This window comes from Leopardus geoffroyi, chromosome B2, assembly GCF_018350155.1.
Source record: "Leopardus geoffroyi isolate Oge1 chromosome B2, O.geoffroyi_Oge1_pat1.0, whole genome shotgun sequence".
NCBI lineage: Eukaryota > Metazoa > Chordata > Mammalia > Carnivora > Felidae > Leopardus > Leopardus geoffroyi.
Window position 1 is genome coordinate 129968719 of NC_059332.1, and position 19165 is coordinate 129987883.

Sequence of the window (19165 nt, forward strand, 5' to 3'; positions counted from 1 at the left end):
AATTTGCTATGAGCAAACATGTAAGAAACTGATTTATATATCATAATTGGACTTTATAATAGAATCACAGTTGTTAACACAGGATACTCAACTTTGGTGACTACAGCATCTTCCCTCCATAGCTCTATCTAGGAAGCGAATTCAGTAAGTGTGAGGTAGGATACAGATTTGTATGCTCACCCATATCCTATTCTTTTTCTAAGCACATAGACGTTACACTTGCTCAGTATTGCCCTTAAAGTTGGACATGAGGGGTTCCCAGTAAACCCTTCCCTCGAGAGCAAGAAGGCCAAGGGTCTAAGGGGACATATCCACTCAGGCCCAGACTCCCCCTCCTAGACCATGCTGTAGGTTCCTGGAACAAAGGGATTTCTTGTCCAAAGAACTCCAACCCTGCTAGCAGGGACTGTGAAAGCCTCTTTCCCAGACCTGTGTTTATGAGGATAGATTGTGCCACTGTGTATTCAGCCCTAGGTTCCAAGAAGTGGCCAATGGGTAGCTATCTGCAAGGGTGTGGACACAGGTTCAACGTGTGCCCTCCATTGTGCAGAATTGGGCCTGAAACATGAAGAGAAGGGAAAATGGGCCAGCATTCCTACGCTGCCATGTTCTCGAGGTGCAGAAACCTCAAGACTCCAAAAATTCCACATTCAAATCTAGTTTTCCAGGTCACAGAAGATAAATGTGCCCAAGAATGATATATGTTTTACAGTTAATTATTAGCTTAACTTATAACTTTTAACTATTCAGATATATGATACAATTCCTTCTAATATTTCTGCTTTAACTTCTCTACCTTCTTATAGTTAGGCACAGCCATGTAAATAGTTCTAGACTGTGAATTAAACAGTTAGTTACTGGTACAAGACCATTTAATATTCTCTTTTCCTCCATGACAATCAAGAAGGTCAGGTGTTCCATAAAGCATACAAGATGGAGGTGCACCCATAGTCCTTAGCCTGAGTGTATAGGGCAGAGTCTCCCAGAAATCCACAATGGATTTTTAACAGGAGAAGAAATGATCTGTTCTTCACTAAAGCCACTGAGGTTTGGGGACAGCTTGTCAGCACAGCGTAAGTTTAACCCATCCTAACTAGAAATTGGTACCAGAAGTAGGATGCTTCTCTAGCAAAAACTTAAAATATATTTAGTGGTCAGGAAGCAGTGAGGAAATTAATCTTAAGGGCTGGAAAGACAAGTATTATATTTATACAATGACAAAGTATTTTACAACACCCCTAGTATAAATTATAATACTAGTATTTTATAATACTCCTATTATAAATTATAATACTCCCAGTACCTCACAAGACATATTACCTAATAAACTTGCAGCTCTAAAAGAGAGAAGAAAACGGAACACTTGAAGTGTGAATTCGTTATTTTTGGCTGCATATGGCAAGTAGTCAAGGGATAAGCTGAGAAAAGGACTATCCAGTTTTCAATAATAAGTGAAAAGTAAGAGAGATTCCAGACATTTTCAATTTGCAATGTTTTATGGACTAACTACTTCCCATACTAACAGAGACATTGAATGAAGGTCATAGGCTCAGGAAAACATTAAAAAAAGAAATTAAACTGCCTCAGGGAAAGGACAGATTAACATGTTCATTAAATCATTTTAGTTGGATAAGACGAGGAAAAAGATCAGATTAAGGGTGTGGTTTTCCCATAGAAGTCAGTCAGTCCTCAAATAACTTTCTTTTGGTCTAGAAAGAACTATACAGGTGAGAAATCAAATCAATGCAGCAGAGCTGAGAACCAGGTACCACAACAAAAGAAAAAAAAAAAAAAAAAACCAGATGTAATTACCAGCATATAGAACAAACAAACAGAAATCTTTTAGATTTTGGAGAGAATTGTGCTGCCAAAGAGAACCAGTCTATCAGCTAAAGTCTGAAAATGACCCTTTGGCTCCTTCTATATGGAAGCAGTGGGAAGAAAGGGTTGCTCAGTTCCAAGCAGAGCAAATCCTCCACTCTCCATTTCATACGGAGCCAAGGAAGAGAAAAGGAAGAACTACTCAGAGGAAAAAACCAGAGCCTCATGAAAACAATGAACAAGAAGATAAAATCAGGCCAGCAAATTTTGTTCCTCCAGGGTGTCCCAATATCCATCATGAGGGATTTCAGAATTGCTATGGACCAGTAATTCCAGTGTGCCTATGTTACCTTTTTCTAGATGGGATAGTCTACTACATTTAACTGCCCCATCCTACCCTTATATGTATCAGGTATATATACAAGTGAGGTGTGTGTGTGTGCGTGCACACACACACACAGACACAGAGGGAAGGCCATGTGAGGACACAGCAAGAAGGCAGCCATCTGCAAGCCAGGAAGTGAGGACTCCGCGGAAACTGAATTTGCTGGCACCTTGATCTTGGACTTCTAGTTTCCAGAACTGTGAGAAAACACCCTTGTGTTGTTTAAGCCACCCGTATGGCATTCTGCTATAGCAATCCAAACTACAGATACATGTTTGGTACCGTGAAATGGAATGCTGCTGTAACAAATGCCTAAAAATGTGGAAGCAGCTTTGGAACTGAGTAGAGGCTGGATGAGTTTTGAGGTGCATTCTAGAAAAAGCCAAGACTGCCTTGAAGAAATAGGAAGTCAAAGGTGACTGGTGAGAACTCAGATGTAAATGAGAATGTGCTATTGGAAATAGAGAAAAGATGATCCTGCCTATAAACTGGTAAAGAACCAGCTGAATTGTGTTCTAGGGTTCAGTGGAAGGAAGAGCTTGTAAGTCACGGATGTTTAGCTAAAGAGATTTTTCTTTTAAGTTTATTTGAAAGAGAGAGCAAGTGAGTGCGAGAGGGGGAGAGAGAGGGGGAGAGAGACAACCCCAAGCACCCTCCACACTATCAGTGTAGAGCCCAAACTCACAAATCCGTGAGATCATGACCTGAGTAATTCAGGTGTCCCTTAGCTGAAGAGATACCTAATCAAAGTATAGAGTGTGGCCTGGGTTATCCTTATTGCTTTAGTAGAATGCAAGAAGAGAGATAAATTGAAGGAATCATTAAGTGAAAGAGAGAGAGAGAAAGAGAAAACTTGAAGATCTGGAAAAATTCTCAGCCTATCCATATTGCAAAAAATGAGAAAGTATCCAGGAGAAAACACCAAGGGTGTGGCTGGACAATAGCTCCATGAGGAGATTATCCTTGGAATTATTGGTCAGCCTAATCAACAGAAACCAGGAATAGAGATCAGATTAACCAACAGAGACACAGACAGTTTGGCCCAAACAGAATACAGTTAGGATGAAATAAAGGAAGGCTTTTGGACTTCCGAGATTGAACAGGACTAGACATTGAACTATTTGGCTGCAAACATGTTTTATTTCTCATGAAAAGGAAAGAACCCCAGGGCAGTTTAGACATCCTCACTTCTACTCCCACTACAGAGAGAAAGGCTGCTTCCTCCCTTCGTTTCAGAGGGTGGTGCTCCCATCCCTGGTTTTGGTGGGTCAGGCTGCCCCCACCCAGTGCCTCAGGGGTGGAGCCATTGCCTAGGGCTACCAGGCCAGAGGGCAGATCTCGCAGCCAAAGAGGATTATTCTTAAGCCTTAAAATCAAATAGAGTTTGCCTGACTAGATGTTAGTCTTCTTTGGGGTCCAACATTCCTGTGACCTTTCTGCTTTCTCCCTTTTGGAATGCGAATGTCTATCCTATTTCCATCTCACCACTGTATTTCGGAACCACCTAACCAGTTTAGTTTCACAGGTTAGTTTCACTGCTGGAGAGGGATTCTGCTTCAAGATGAATCATACCTTGAGTCTCATACATACCTAATTTAGAGGATTTTTAAGTAGGCTCCACACCCAATGTGGGGCTCAAACTTACGACCCCAAGATCAAGAGTCACAGGCTCTACTGACTGAACCAGCCAGGTGCCCCATGATATTCAGGTAAGACTTTGGAATGTAGAATTCTGAGTTGATGCTGGGATGGGTTAAGACTCTTGGACCTGTTGAGATGGGATGAATGTATTTTGCATGCAAGAAGGACATCAATGTAAGGGGGCTAGAGAGCATAACGTTATAGGCTGAACTGTGTCTCTCCAAAATTCTTATGTTGAAGCCCTCATCTTCAACATGATTGTATTTGGTGACAGGGCCTTTAAAAAGGAAGTAACTAAGATTGAATAAGAATGGGACTTGTGTCCTTACAAGAAGAGAAAGAGACATCAGAGACTACCCTCTCTCCACACATGACAGAGGAGAGGCTGTGTGATGACACAGCAAGGCGGCGGCAATCTACAAGCCAGGAAAAGAAGCCTTACCAGAAAACAAAATTGCTGGCACTTTGATCTTGGACTTCTAGACTCCAGAACAGTAAGTAAATCTGTTGTTTAATCCAACCCAGTCTGTACCATTTTGTTATGGCAGACTAGTCAAGCAGACTAACACATCTACTCTTCTTGGATATTTTCAAGTATCTCTCCCAGGGAAGGACATGAAAAGGGAAGGACATTTAACACTGGGCTGGCCCAAACCATCAGAGACCTTTGTTTCAAGGTCTAGAAATACTAAATAAATCCTTTGAAATGAAAAATCTATACCAACTAACTGCATTAATGGCAGCCAACAAGAAAATCAAAACAAATAAAACTGGAACATAGACCTCTATGTTTTCTTTTTCAAAATGTAAAGTATAAGGGGACATTTAGAAGACCCACAGATGTTTCACTGGTCTCCCTCCCACCATAGTCCACACTATTATCAGACCTACTAAGCCATCTCTTTCTTTAGACTTTCCTGATTTAGGCTTTTATTCCCTTCCAGCTGTTTTGATGGCACCAATACCATATAAAGAAATACTGGGTGATTTGAGATGAACTTTAACAAGACATGGACATGTGTCTCACTAGAAAGCAGCTGATTCTATTACTACTCGGTACACTTCTTGTTAAGTAGTTCTGGGAGAGTTTTCTATCACAGGGCTGTGACATCTGCACGCTTATGAGGTTCCTATGAGGGGTAGGTAATCAAATAAAATGTTTATTAAACACACCCACAAAGTGCTCCAAACAGAAGTTACGGCAAAGACTACAAATGTTTCCTGATATCTATTCCTCCCCTCTTCCTCTGTGATATAATCTCTGAATTTTAAAAGGACACAAGGGCACCCAGAATAAGGACATTTCCCAATGTTCCTTGAAGATAAGAGTTGTCATATTACTGACAAACAAGATGTAGGCATTTTAACTGTTACATGCAAATTCTGAAAATAGCATACGCTGAGAAGGAGCATACTCTTATTTTCCCCTCCTTCTTGGCTGGAATACTGACATGATAGAGCTTGACTAGCCATCTTTAACCATGAGGCAGACAAAAAGAACAATGGTAAAAAACAGTTTAGAAACGGACCCACACAAGTGGATGGAAACTAGGTTTTCACCACTGCAATTCAATGAAGGAAACTCTTTTCAAAAAATGATTCTAGAGCACGTGGATTTCTATAATGAAAAAAAGTAATCTAGATTCTTATCTCACATCATACAAAAACTATTGAGATAAATCACAGAATGGAACACAGATCTAAATGTGAAGGATAATTAGTATCTTCATGACTGTGGAGTAGGCAAAGATTTCTTAAACAGGACACAAAACACAGTATTCAAAAAAATTATAAACTGGATTTAAGAAATTCTGCTTGTCAAAAGACATCATTAAAAGAGAAAACAATAAAGTCACAGACTGAGAAGCTATGTGTAATACACATATTCAACAAAGGACTCTTATCCAGAATATAAGGAATTCCTACAAATCAATAAGATGACAAACAACCCAATAAAAATATGCAGAAGACATGAAAAAGTACTGCCTAAAAAAAGGAATCCAAATTATCTGAAACATTTGAAAGGGTGCTCGACATTATTAACAATGAGGGAATGGAAAAGAAAACGATGAGATACCACCTCACATCCACCAGAGGGCTTAAAATGAAAAGGAACAATATCAAGTCCTGCTGAAAATGTGGAACTGTTACAACTCTTAGATTTACTCACTCACCGATGGTTGACCTGGCAGAATTTATTGAAACTAAACACATGGCTACCCCATGACTTTAAAATCCTAGTTTTAGATATATTCCCAAACAAAACACTGCAAATGTCACTAAAAGATCGTGTATGACTATTCATGGCAGCTTTTTTTTCCTCAGTAAAATTTTATTCTGTAGTTAATTCCAAAGTTGACAGAGAAATGGATCAAATGTCCCAATTAGTTGCACTGATTGTGCAGAAAATGTTCATGACCACTTCATAGAAATTGTAGTTTCCCCTAAGTTAACAGAATATTTGGGATGGACACATCATGTCTAAATAGTTTAACCTGCAAGCATAAAGGATTAACAGCCAGAGGCAGACTGAGCTGTCGAGTATTTTATTGAAACAGGACCTGCATGGTACTATCACCATCCAGTCACCTCCCTCACCTGCCAAGGTGCTCGTGGGTGCAGGAAAAGGCCCAAGGCCCCAGTTGAGTCCAGATCCAACAGCATCAGAGGTACAGGACTCTGGACTGAGAAACTGGTTATCAAAGCAAGAGCCCAGATGAAGAGAATCTTTAGTTGACAAATATTGAAGTGACAAAAAGGTTTTAAGAAATGAGAAGAATGTATGACAAGAAGTTCTGAATAGAAGCACTGGCAGCCCCTCTTCCTCAGAGCCCCTCGTGGCTGATGGGCATTGCTGACAAGCCTCAAGGGGCTCACATGGCCAACTGTGGTCATGACCAAAGGCCCCCCTGAGGACTGCCCGTGGTCCCCACAGACAGCGTTGGTGAGGCCTCCTCCTGGTAGACAATGCAGAAAATCCCGAGATAGCAATCAGGATGCTCTGCTCAGAACGACTCCTTTTTCCATCCTGGGCCTGAAGTATGGACTGAAATGCCACATTTTAGATTCTTTAGGTGTTCATATTTTTCATTCTCCTCCTTGAGAAATGCAGTGTTAACTGTGCTGTGCAGCCTGTGGAGAGAAGACGGGAAGGAGCCGTGCTTTTGGTGGCACCCGCTGGAGCCAGGCTGGGGGTGGAGAAGAGCAGGTCCTTTAGGCAGCCCTCAGGAGCAGGAGATCTCATCCAGAGGCATGAACCCTGTGTCCCCGAGGGTCCTGAGTGGCACTGGCCATCAGGCAGGACCACCAGGTGGGCAATGCTGCCATTGCTGAGAAAGAGGTGGAGCCAGCCTTCTGGAGGGAACTACCCTGCCCAGTACCATGTAGCAGACGATGTTGGCACGGCAGATGAAGATCTCCTAAATGTCCTCCTGCTGCTTGGCGTCTGCCCAGTGGTTGTAGTTCTGGAAGGCGGTCTTGATCCGGGCTCTATCTTTGTAATACACTGTGTTCCAGTGGAACACAGGCAGGTCGGGCTTGATGGGCAGACCCTTAGTAGGTCTGTGCTGACCTTGCAGATGCCTGGCAGATATTTGCTTACCATATTGGTGGTTTCTTTTGCATGGGTCATGGACAAATAGACAATTTTATTAAACTTCAACCCCAAGCTTGCAAGTTGGAGTCCAGTTAGTTAGTTCAGCTTGTTCATGACCCAAGGATGTTAGTGTGCGGTCTTTTCCAGGGAGGCATTCACATGGTTGTGGGAATGCCTGATGAGGAAGATGGGTCACATGGCCTTGGCTTTGTGGTGGTCCAGCCCAGATGACCATTCTCCAGATTCTAGGTTCTTCTTCCATAGGTTGTCTCCTGTCCCAGCTGGGGTCACAAATGCCCAGCCAATGGCATGTGGCCCCCACAACCATGCCCACACCTTGAACAGGTACGTCTCCATGTCCCTACCCACGCGGGGCTTCCCCAACATCATGGTCGAAAACAGCATGGCTGCTGAGCCCCTTACCATGGCACCTGTTGGCATGCCACGCCCACTCGACCTGTACTGGCCCTGTGCCCATAGCAGTTTTATTTGCAGTGGCCAAAATTAGAAGATAACCCAAACATCTATTAACAGAATGAATATACTACGGTATGTTGATACAATGGAATGTTTCAGAAAAATATGAGAAAAAATATATACACATGCATTAATATGGATGAATTTCAAAAAATAGGCTATTATGAAAGAAGTCAGACAAAGGAATGCATATTATCTGGCTACCCTTACAGTCCAACAATAGACAAAACTAATCTGTAGAAATGGAAATCAGTACCTCTATGGGAGGTACTAGGTGGGAGGAGCATGGAAATTTTCTCTTTCTGGATGGATGTAATATGGTCTTTCTTGATCTAGTGGCTATACAGGTATACATACAGAAAATTCACCAAGCTGTATATTTAAGATGGACATGCTTTCTGTGCTTTACCCCTATGTATTTAATACCTCAGTACAAAGAGAAAAGGTACTTCATAAAAGATAACCAGACTATTTTTACCTTATCAGTTGCCTAGTAAATGTTATTAGGCAAATGCAAAGCTATCTACTTAAAAACAAAGACCAAGCAAATTGTGCTTAGGTCTCTGTTTCACTGACCCCCAAAAAAGTCAAAATCAACCTTATCCATTAGTATCAATAAAAACTTAGAAGAAAAATCTGAAGAAAGTAGGAGTGTATCAGGTAGTCCATAGCAGCTACCTTAGTTACTGAAGTGAAGACTCTACGTAGCATATTGGCAATCTATGTGAAGCAATTTTAGTAGTGTTTTTCCATAAATACACCTATTTAATAATTTTAACTATTTTTAGTACCAAGGTAGTATGTCATAAAAGAAATAGCAAGAGCTTTTGAATCAGACAAACCAGTTTTGCCACTTACTAACTATACAGCATTGGGCAAGTTTCTTAATCTCTTTGATACTGAGTTTCTTCACAATTTAAAACAGAGACAATAATACTTACTTTGCAAAATTGTAGCACAATTATAGTAGGTATTTAAGAGTGGTAGCTATTTAGCAATAGCTCTTTGTATGCAAAGTATCATGGTAGGTACTGGAACTCTATCTCTAAGAACCTGACCAACTGGAAATGACATTTAGATATAAAGATTGGTGATGAAAGGTAAGAATTTAACAAGGGCTATAGATTACAAATTACAGGGTTCCTATCCAGCTAGGAGGATTGTGGAGTGAGTATCCTCTCAACAGAGCCTGGAAAATTTTTGGAAAATCCACTTAAAGCAGAGGAAATGGCATGAATAAAAAAAGCATAGCCTCAAAAACAATACAGTGACTTCAGGTTCTAATTAGTTGACTAATGACTAACTGTGCCACTGGACTAAATCTAAGGAGAAAGACTACAAGGCTAGGAAAGCAAGCTGGGACTAGACAGAAAAGGACCAGTCAGGCTAAGAAGTCAAGGACCTGTTTTCTCAAGTCCTGGAATGTCACAGAAGGGTTCTTTTCAGGAACCAACCCCAGTGGTCACTGTACAGGAAAGGAAGGGAAGGAAAATCTCAATACAGGGAAAAATAGCATAGAACGATAAGGGCCTAACTCAAGATGCTGACAGGAAAGGGGGGGGGGGGGACCAGGAAAAATATTAGAGTTCAATTTTATCAACTTTAAAAAAACGAACATTGAGTTTCCCTGAATATTCAAGTAGGCTTGCCTTCAACTTTTAAATGACTGACTGGCTTATAAGAGCAAAGAAGTATCCAAAAGCAGCAAAACATATTTCCAGGCACATAGAAAGTGCCCATACATACTGCTAGCAAATGAATCATTTAAAAAATTCCAAATATTGAAACCTCTACAATAATACAGTGTTCATGCAAAAGGGCTATAATCATTTTTTCCTTCCTGTTGAGTGACCATTCTTTTACAATACATGCCAAGTTTCGAATTTGCTCAGTTCAATATTTTAAAAGACTCATTTGCAAGAGCTATCTCTGTCTCTACAGAAGACTCTGATATAAATCACTCTAGAAAGTTGGGAATATTGCCACTTCAGTTGCTAAGCTCTTGTGTAATTTTTTTTAAGGACTCTATCATTCATTGTCTTTTGCCATGGCAAAAACAAAAAAACAAAAAAACAAAAAAAGCCACTATGACTCATGAATATTACATGAAAAAAATTTAAAAAGTTAATCCAGATCACATAAATATATGTAAGATTTACCCAACAGTACATGACAATTTAATAATTTATACAATTTTAAAAATAATTAAAATGAGAATAACCTACCACATTAAGGAACAAAGAAATGGGTGCTTCCTAGGGGCTAAGCATAATTGTTAGCCCTTTCTATGTATTAGCTATGTATTAGCTATGTATTAGCTCTCTTAATCCTCTCCACAACCTTCTATGGTAGACACTTGTTATCCACACCGTATAGTGAGAAAATCCAAATATAGAGAATTGTCAAAGATTACACTATATAAAAAGGGAGAGGCAGAACTAGAAATTGAACCCAGGCAGTCTAGCTCCAGAGTCAGAAAATGCCAGTTAATAAGTGTAGAAAGAACGAAAGAAATGGAGGGGCCCCTGGGTGGCTCAGTTTGGTTGAGCATCTGACTCTTGATTTTGGTGGAGGTCATAATCTATCATTTGTAAGATCAAGCCCCGCATTGGGCTCTGTGCTGACAGTGTGGGGCCTACTTGGGGTTTTCTCTCTCCCTCTGCCCCTCCCCTGCTTGTGTGTGTGCTTGCTCTCTCTCAAAACAAACATTTAAAAAGAAAGAAGGAAGGAAATGGAAAATCATCATTAGAATACCACAATAATAACTGCTGCAGGCAAGATCAGTTGAATGCTAAAATTAGTGGGCTACACTTTGAGAAATAGCACATTTGCACAACTTCAAAACATTTATTAATTACCATGGTAGTTTTAACATATCCACAAATCATTTGATACTTTTCCCTCTCATCCCTTTGAGTGCAGACTTCCTTAAACAAAATAAAGTATAAGAAGTGAAAAGTAGTAATGTGTTACAATGGAGAAACCTGGCAAACACTGCCTAAACTATGTGATTAACATGTTGATGTGGAGATCCCGTGCCCCCAGATATGATGCAAGAAAGAGCACAACATTCCTCTGGTATTCCTTCCCCAAAGTCCATAACCTCAGTCCAATTGTGAGACTACACTGGACAAACCCAAAATGAGGGACACTGTATAAAGTAGAAAAGTGGCAATGTCTGAAAGACTAAAATGTTTTCACAGATTGGAGCAGACTAGAAAGACTTGATAACTAAATGCCATGTGGTATATGGATCAGATCATGGAACAGAAAAAGGACACTGGTGGAAAAACTGGGGAAATCTGAATAAAATATGTCATTCAGTTAATAGTATTGCACCAATGTTAATTTCTTAACTTTGGTAAATGTACCATGGTTATGTAAGATGTTAACATTAGAGGAAGCTAGGTGAAGGGTATACAGGAACACTCTATACTGTCTTTGCAAATATTCTATAAATCTAAAAGCATTTTATAAATAAAAGATTTAAAAGTTCAATACCCATTTGTGAAAACAAATGTCAGTAAACCAGGAATAAAAGAAAGTTTCCTCAATCTGGTAAAAGGCATCTATAAAAAAAAAAAAAAAGTATACTAAATATCTTTTAAAATTTATTTTGAGACAGCGTGTGTGTGCACATGTGCAAGAGAGAGGGGGGAGAGAGCAGGTGAGGGGTGGTGAGGGGCAAAGAGGGTGGGGGAGAGAGAGGGGAGGGGAGAGAATCCCAAGCAGACTCTGCATCTTCAGTGTCGTGGAGCCTGATGCAGGGCTCGAACTCACAAACTGCAAGACCATGACCTGAGCCAAAATCAAGAGTCGACATTTCACCAACTGAGCCACCCAGGCACCCCTTTAGTGTCATAACCTTAATAGTGAAGAATTGAGGTATCCTCCTTTAAGATCAGGGGAAAGCAAGGGCACTTTTGTTGTTGTTGTTGTTTTTTGAGAGAGACAGAGAGCAAGAGTGAGCATGAGTGGGGCAGGGACAGAGGGAAAGAGAGAATCTTAAGCTCCATGCTGGGCATGGAGGCTGACTCAGGGCTTAGTCTTATTATGACTCTGAGATCATGACCTGAGCCAAAATCAAGAGTCAGATGCTTAATCAACTGAACCACTCAGGAGCCCCAAGGCTGTCTATTTTAACACTTTTGTTAAATACTATTCTGCTATTCCCAGCCAGTGCAATAAGGCAAGAAAAATAAAAAAGTAATAGAGATTAGAAAGACAAAGTTAGAGGAGCCTGGGTGGCTCAGTTGGTTAAGCATCCAACTCTTAGTTTTAGCTCAGGTCATGGTCTCACAGTTTATGAATTCAAGCCCCAAGTCAGGCTTTGCACTGGCACTGTGGATGGAGCCTCTTTGGGATTCTCTCTCTCCCTCTCTCTCTGCCCCTGCCCTGCTTGCATGCTCTCTCTCTCTCAAAATAAATTAAAACAAAACAACAACAACAAAAAAGGCAAAGTGAAACTTTTTCTTTTTTTGCAGATGACATGAGTGTGCATTTAGGAAATCTCCAACAACCTAGAAACTACCAGAACTGAAAAGTGCATTTAGTGAAATTATAGAATACAAACTCAAAATACAAAAATCAACTGTATTTCTAGATACTAGCAAGAGGACTGGAAACAAAATTGAAAAAAGAGACCATTTACAACAGCATCCAAAAAAACCTCAAACGCCTAGAAATTAAGTTTAATAATATATAAGTCCCTTACACTAAAAAAACAAGACAATGCTAAGAGTAACTGAAAAACTTATTCAATAGAGAGATATACCATGTTCATATATTGGAAGATTCCCTTAAGATGTCATTCTTCTAAAATTATTCTGTAGAGGCAATGCAATCCCAGTCAAAAGTCTGGTAGCCTTTTTTTTTTTTTTTTTTTTAAATAGATGTTGACAAGCTGATTCCAAAATTTATAGAGAAATGAATAACACTTAAATATCCAAAAAATCCTTAAAAAGAAAAAAAAATTGTGGAGGGTTTACACTACTTTATGTCAAGACTTACTATAAACTACAATAATTAAGAAAGTATGATACTGACAGAAGAACTGATATAGTCCAAATAGAACAGAACAGAGTTCAAAAACACATCCAAATGTATGATCATTCATTTTTTTTTATTTTTGAATTTAATTAGTTAATTTACTTTTGGGGAGAGAGAACAGAAGCAGGGGAGGGGGCAGAGGGAGAGGGAAATAGAGAATCTTAAGCAAGCTCCACACTCCATGCTGGGAACCTGAGATCATGACCAGAGCCAAAATCAAGAGTGGGACACTCAACTGATTGAACCACCCAGGCACCCCTATGATCATTCATTTACAACAAAGGGATGACTGCAAGTCAATGGAAAAAGAAAGGTATTTTGTTTTTTGTTGAGAGAGAGAGAGACAGAGCATTAAGCAGGGGATGGTGGGGGGTAGGGGTGGGGGGAATCTTAAGCAGGCTCCATGCTCAGCATAGAGCCCAACACAAGCCAGGGCTCAATCCCACATCCCTGGGATCATGACCTGAGCTGAAATTGAGAGTTGGATGCTTAACCAACTGAGTCACTCAGGTGTCCCATGAGAGGGTTTTTCAATAAATGCGTAGAGCAATTGAATGTCCATATGGGAAACCTTGATATTCCTCATCTCATACCATACACAAAAATCAACTGGCGATAAATCAAAGACCCAACTGTGAGGACTGAACTATAGTTTCTGGAGGAAATCACAGGAAAATGTATTTAGGACCTTGAGGGTAGACAAAAATGAGCATGGGTTTAAAAAAAAAAAAAATCTGTGGGAAGGGTACAAGAAACATCACTAGACTTCATAACAGTTAAGTCTGCTCATCCAAAGGCAACAATTAAAAGAATAAGTATGCAAACTTTAGACAGGTAGAAAATACTTGCAAACATATACCTGATAAAGATTTCTTATCCAGAATATATAAAGAACTAAAATCATGAACAAAAGATAACCCACTAAAAAAAGTAGGCAAAAGATTTGAATAGCACTTCACAAAAGAAATCTCAATGGCCGATAAATATAAAAAGATAGTTCAACATTATTAATATTCATGGAAATGCAATCAACTTACCCTAAAACCATCAATTTAGCACTTTGGTATATATCCATAAAATAGGAGTATATGTCTGCCAGCAGCAATTTCAAGAACATCTGCAGAAATGGGACTTAAAATGACCAAAAACTGAAAACAAATCAAATGGTCATCAACAAAAGAATAGATAAATGAACTGCAGTCCCACCCGCATAATGCAATACTATGGAAGAGGGTCACCAAACTTTTTCTGCAAAGGGCTAAACAGTAAATAGTTTAGTCTTCATAAGTCATACGGTCTCTGTTTTAACTACTCAACCCTGATACATGGACATATTTATGTTCAACAAAATTTTATATACCAAAATATGTTGTTGGCCCACAGGTCATAGTTTACCACCCTTTGCTATAAAGCCAACAACAAAAAATTACCTATACATGCAACCTGGATAAATGTCAAAAATATCCTGTGAACAAAAGGAAACACACACAAACATTATAGGATTCCATTTATATGAAGTTCAAGAACACCTGAAAATAATTCATAGTGATAGAAGTCAGGACAGGAGTTGACTGATGGAGAGGAGTGGCTCCACTGTGTGGAAGACACAGGAGGGAACTTTTACAGGGATGAAAATGTGTTCCATCTTTATCCGAGTGGTGATCATACAGGCATACACATATGTAAATTTCATAAAGCCATACACTTTATTTTTGTGCTTTTACTATACATAAATTATAGCTCATTTTTGAGAAAACAAAACTGGACAAAAGTCAAAATAAAGACCTGAAGAAATTATCTAGAATTCAACATGAACAAGAAATATATAATATATATAAAAGATAGATTAAAAGAAATGGATAGACTGAGCAAGTCTAACCAAAATGTAAGCAGAGTCTTGAAAGAAAGAATAGGAAAAAAAAAATGGAGGGAAAACTACACGGAAAGAAAAAAGAAGAAACTTTTGGGAACTGATGAAAGCCCAACCTTAGAGACAGGAAACAATCAATCCAGGATAAACGAAATGTCCACACCTAGATACACTGTCATAAAACTGTAGACCACAAGATAAAAGAGAAGATCTTAAAGTAGGCAAAAAAAACAAAAAAGAAAGAAAAAAACAAAAACAAAGATTAACAGCAAATAAGTTATTAGAACTAATGGTAACATTGAAAGCAGAAGTCAATGAAATGATACGTCCAAAAGACTGAGAAAGAAACCGTCAACCTGGAACTGCGTACCAGACAAAACCATCATTCAAAAGTGTAAAAGATATCTTCAGATAAAGTTCACTGTCAACATTCCTTTAATAAACAAGCTTCTGAAACATATTTGACAAAGAAAGATGTGAGACGCAAGAAGGAATGACAAAGGATGCATAAAAAGAAAAAAAATCACGATGTCGCATTTATAGAAGGAAAAAAAACAAGGTGTTAACTAAAACTCCAGATGAGAACATGTAATTAACTGGTGTCAAAGCAACCTAGGTTTCTTGAATTCTTTGCAAGTAGAATTAATAAACTTTAGGTTAAGTTGTACATTAAAAATTTTTAAACTACTAAAAGAAATAAAACATTTTCATACTAGTTAAAAGGGAAGAAAACAGAGTATGAAAAAATCCAAAAGGTGGCAAAGAGGAAAAAAAAAAAACCACAAAGAAAACAATAAAAACAACCATAAAACAGAATGTTAGCTTTAATCCTAAATATATCATTAATTATACTTTATCTAATTGGACTGAGAGCTCCATTAAAAGACAAAGATTGTCAGAGCAGAACAGGAAAAAAAAAATCAGATTTCATCTGTGCTAAAGAGATCTTCTAAACAAATGTTAACTGAAAAGGTGTAACTAGAGTATTCTAAAAATTGATTTTAAGGTAATAGGCATTTGGTGGGGAGGCATAGGGCATCACTGTAGAATGACAAAAGGTCCAATCTACAGATTTCAAAATACAGCAATTCCAAACTCGTATATACTGTACTTTCAACTTTTACAAAGTGACAGAATTACACGAAGAAATGAGAAAATTCATTATTTTACTGTGATCTTTTTATTACACCTATCTCAGTCGTTGATAGATCAAACAAACCAAAAAACTAGTAAGGTTAAAATGATTTGAACATCACAATTCTTGTGCTTGATCTAAGACACGTGTGTGTGTGCGCGTGCGTGTATTTATGTTTTTATACTTACCTTGCCCCAAAAGTCTGAGTACATATTCTTCTCAATCATTCAAGGCGCAGTTGAAAAACTAACCATGAGGCCACAAAGCAATTCTCAAATTTCAAAGAATGGGTAACATAGAGCCCTCATTTGCTGACTACAGTGCAAGTTAGATATCAATAACAAAAGGATAACTCACAAAAACTTCCACATTTAGAACTAGAGAATACTTCTAAAAAACTCATGGGGAAGGGAAAAAAAATCCTAATGAAAAAATTTTTAATTCTTAGCATTGAAAAAATAGACTACGTAGAAAGCAACAGTAAATAAAAAAATGTGTAGTATTCGTGGAGACAAATCCATGACCAGAGTGAAGAGCCCAGAAATGAGTCCAAGCATATCTGGGAAGATGTATATGATAGAGCTGGTACTGGTGTGGGGTTCACTGCCACTCCACACAGAAAAAAGAGAATGAATTCGTTCTGATCTCACAACATAAATTTAAAAAATACATATCTATACATCTACAAGGCAGGTAAGTTAAAGAACTAATTGTGTAAAAGAACAGAAACTTTAAAACTTAGAAAAAACTTCTAAGTACATTTCCCTAATGGAGGAGAATATCTTAAGACACAAAAACACAAAGAAAAGATTGTCTGCGGTTTACATAACCAACAAAGGATTTGCACCTTGAACAATGTTTTCCAACAGAAATTGCTGCAATGATGGAAGTGTTTTGTTATATAATACAGTATAATATAAAATAATACAGTAAAATATAATATAATAGCCACTAGTCATATGTAACTATTGAGCACTTGGAATGTGGCCTAAAGTGACGGAGGAATTGAAACTGTTGAAGTGCACAGGACAGCATGTTAACATTTAAAAATCCTCGATGAGGGTCCGTGAAGGTCCGTTAGGTTTTTTATATACTTTTTAGTATTTAAATTTTTCATAAAAGAACTTGATTTTAGCTTATGTTACTGTATAAAATATAATTTCAATTTTATAAAAAAAATACCTAGCAGTCACTTTTCGGAAAGCAAACACACCAAATGTTCAAAATGTTATCTATGAATTTTATTTTTCTTCTATTTAAAAATATTAAATATAAAAGCATATAAACAATTCAACGAACATGGACGTATCCACCCTACAAGTTATGAAATAAAACATTACGGATATTGTGTAAATTCCCTAGATACCTATCCCTGATCACAACTTTTCTCTTTTTAAAGAAAAGCTAGGAAATATGAATAGACTAGAGCCCTGGATTCAGGCTTCATTTCGCAACACCCATATTTTAATAGATTTGGGGGGATACTTTGTAATACGTAGACATTACATATATCATTTAACAAAGAGTAATAAAGCAAACACTGATGTAACCATTGCCCAGGTCAGGAGATAAAGCATGTCCAGCATCCAAAAGTCCTCAGTATGTCCCTTCTCAATACACCCCCCCCCCGCCCCTTCCGCCTTGATCCCCCCAGGAGAAAACCACCAGCTTGACTTTTAGGGTATCAATTTATTCACAACTACTCCTTACTTTTCATGCCTATATATGAATCTCTAAACAACAGCTTTATTTCACCAGGTTCTGAATTTCTCATAGAATACTGAATGATATCCTCTTCAACAACCTGAGGTTTTTTTTGTCTGCTTTTTTTTTTTTTTTGGTTGGCTCAACATTATTGAGACACATTTATGTTGAAACACAAAACTACTTCATTCACCACTGTTCTGGGTAGGTTCCATTTTATGAATATAATTTACTGTTCTCCTTCAGATAGACAACAAGGCATCCAGCTTTGGAGTATTACAAATAACACCATAGTAAACCTCATACATGTCTGCTTGTGTATATGTATGAAAATTTATCTAGGGCAGTAGCTTTCAAACTTTTTTGACCATGACTCATACTAAGGAATGACGTTTTACATCATGACACACATCTGTGTGTGTATAAAACTGAGGGGGGGGGGGTGAGTTTCATGAAGCAAATACCCGATGACCTGAGACATAGTCTGTTATTTTCTATTCTGTGTTAATTCGTGTTTTACAAATTCTGATCATTATCCACTTAACTGATTTCACGACTCACTAAAATGGGCTTCCAACTTTGAAAAACATCGCTCTAGAGGATAAACACCTAGGGGTGGGACTGCTCAGGATGTGTAACGCGGACATCGGACAGGGGCAACTTTTCTAGATCCTTAACTTTTAAATAAGTGTTTTTTTATCTGAGTGTATATAAACATGCCACTATGTAATTTTAGAGCCAAAACTTTAAAACATCAGACCGTTTTATCTCTTCCTTCGGTCATAAAACAGTACTAATCACTTACCATGTGCTATGTATCCACTGGACTCCGAGCGAGACTGATGGGTTAATACACAGGGGGGTGGGGAGGACATAAGGGACCCGGACCTCAGTGAGGCCCCAGAAAGCTCACAGGAGGGGCCTCCGATCCTGCCTGGGGAGGGAGGGGTTAGGGAAGGATTCCTGGAAGAAGGAGGACCTAAGCTGAGTGCTTCTATTTTTAATTTTTATTGGTTTCCTAAAACATAAAAGTAACACGTTTGTTGGGGGAAAAAAGTCAAAATTACAGAAGTATATTTATTAAGAAGTAAAAATCCCCACCACCGTCCTTAAAGTTTAATGCTGAGACTAAATAACCAAAGTTGCATTATCAGTTATCCTAATGTAGTAAATTTTTAGGAGCCCCCACTCTTAAACAGTTTTAAGGGTATATCTGACAGAGTCCGGAATATTGAAGGATAAAACGAATCACATTTTCCATAATGAACATGAATGCAGACGTTTCATGTTTAGTCACGTTACTACTTTTAAGAGACTTTTTTCTTCTCTTTTCTTTTTTTCCTTTTTGGCCTTTTGGCAAGGTTAGCGTGCCAGGTTTCAAAAGTCGAGTCTATTTACTGCATACCAAATATACACAAATGCTTCAAAAAGCGGCATTAAAAACGGCCAGCTGAAAGAATGTTTTGTTCAAGTCAACTTGGCTTGGCC

General features: G+C 38.4%; 1 protein-coding gene and 1 pseudogene across 13 annotated transcripts in view; both read right to left on the minus strand.

Moving 5' to 3' along the window:
• PLAGL1 (PLAG1 like zinc finger 1) overlaps positions 1-19165 on the minus strand; it is a 110277-nt gene that overhangs the window by 53755 nt on the left and 37357 nt on the right. The window lies entirely within an intron of this gene.
• On the minus strand, positions 6168-9486 carry LOC123609116 (annotated as a pseudogene).